Source organism: Chrysochloris asiatica, unplaced genomic scaffold (assembly GCF_000296735.1).
Source record: "Chrysochloris asiatica unplaced genomic scaffold, ChrAsi1.0 scaffold00180, whole genome shotgun sequence".
Classification (NCBI taxonomy): Eukaryota; Metazoa; Chordata; class Mammalia; order Afrosoricida; family Chrysochloridae; genus Chrysochloris; species Chrysochloris asiatica.
The window spans coordinates 4,196,594-4,198,735 of record NW_006408698.1 but is presented as its reverse complement, the minus strand read 5'-3'; the positions used below and the strand labels follow the sequence as shown (position 1 = coordinate 4,198,735).

The following is a 2,142-nucleotide window of genomic DNA, read 5'->3' as shown; positions in this document are numbered from 1 at the left end:
AACCTTGCTTGCTGAAAGTGAAGAGGACTTAAAATATTTACTGATGAAGATCAAAGAGCACAACCTTTGGTATGGATTGCATCTCAATGTAAAGAAAACCAAAATCTGGACTAATAAACAATATTCTTATCAATGGAGAAAAGATTGAAATTGTCAAGGACTTCATTCTTCTTGGATCAACTATCAACACTCATGGAAACAACAGTCAAGAAATCAAACAGTGTATTGCATTAGGCAAATCTGATGCACAAGACCTTTTTAAAGTATTGAAGAGCAAAGATGTAAGCTTGAGGACTAAGGTGCACCTGACCCAAGTCATGGTATTTTCAATAATCTCATATGCACGTGAAAGCTGGACAGTGAATAAGGAAGACTGTAGAATAATTGATGCTTTTGAATTATGATGTTGGAGGAGACTATTGAAAATGCCATGGGCTGCCAAAAGAACCAACAGATCTATGTTGAAAGAACTACAGCCAGAGTGCTCCTTGGAAGCCAGGATGGCCAAACTTCGCCTCTCATACGTTGGACATATTGTCAGGAGGGACCAGTCGCTGGAGAAGGATATCATGTTTGGTAAGATGGAGGGTCAGAGAAAAAGAGAAAATCCCCCAGCAAGATGGATTAGCAAAGTGGCAGCATCAATGGACTCAAGCTTGGCAACAATTGTGAGATTGCCTCAGGACCTGGCAGTGTTTCGTTCTATTGTACATAGGGTCACTATGAGTCAGTATCTACTCAATGGCACCTAACAACAACAATGTTGTCCGACTGATGGCCGTCTGTACCACAGCCCAAATTGATGGGGAAACCAAACTGACCCTGGTGTTTGAACATGTGGACCAAGACTTACAGAACTATCTAGACAAAGCATCCCCACTAGGTTTACCAGTGGAGACAGTCAAGGATCTAATGCACCAGTTTCTAAGAGGTCTTGATTTCCTGCATGCTAATTGCATCGTTCACCGAGACCTGAAGCCAGAGAATATTCTGGTGACAAGTGGTAGGACAGTCAAGCTGGCTGACTTTGGCCTGGCCAGAATCTGCAGTTACCTTATGGCTCTTACACCTGTGGTTGTTACACTCTGGTACTGTGCTGCTGAAGTTCTTCTGCAATCTATATATGCAACTCCTGTGGACATGTGGACCGTTGGTTGTATCTTTGCAGAGATGTTTCCTTGAATGCCACTCCTGTGGAAACAATGAAGCTGATGAATCAGGCAAAATTTTGGACCTGATCGGGCTGCTCCCAGGGGATGACTGGCTCTGAGATGTGTCCCTACACTGAGGAGCCTTTTCCCCCAGAGTGCCCTGCCTAGTACAGTCTGTGGTGTCTGAACTGGAGGAATCTGGAGCACAGTTGCTGTTGGAAATGCTGACTTTTAACCTACACAAGCGAATCTCTGCCTTCCGGGCCCTGCAGCACTCTTATCTACAAAAATAAAATGTAAATCTAGAGTGAGTAGTGGAGTAGCTGAAACAGACCATCAGGAAGAAGAGAAGCTGTCATTTCCCTTCTTTGGACACTTGAGTAGAGAAAACCTCTGTCCACTTATCAGGTAGTCTCTACCTTAGCTTCTGCCTTCATCTCCAAAGCTTTGGATACCCCTCCCCAACTTTTTACAGAGAATATTTTGCTGCCTTAAAGATCTCCCTCTCCCACCCCTCTTTTTAAGGCATATTCTTCTCCTGTTCCTTATTTCCCTACACCAAGGGTTGTGTCCTGTCTTGTCCTGTTCTCTATCCTTGATATTGGGTTCCCTTTTTTAATACAGGGGGAAAAAAAGGAAGACTATATATTAGATAAATGGAAATTAAAAAACAAGAGGAGCGACAGTATTAATTTTTAATAAAATAGATCTTAAGGCAAAAACCAGCATAAGAGAAAAGGAAGTATATTATAGAATGATTAACGGGTCCATTGACCAAAGAAAATAACCATAATTAATATCTATGCACTCAGTGAAAGAGCCTCAAAATATACAAATCAAACAGAATTGAAGATAGAAATAGACAAATTCAAAATAATATTATTGTTGTTGCTGTTGTTAAGTGCTGGTGAGTCAGTTCCGACTCATAGTGACCTTATATCGGGTTTCCAAGGAGCTACTAGTGAGCTTGAACCATGGACTTTGCAGTTCA

General features: G+C 41.7%; 1 pseudogene; it reads left to right on the top strand.

Annotated features, from left to right (window-relative positions):
* The first annotated feature begins 765 nt into the window (after positions 1-765).
* On the top strand, positions 766-1,444 carry LOC102813494 (annotated as a pseudogene).
* Positions 1,445-2,142: the final 698 nt, after the last annotated feature.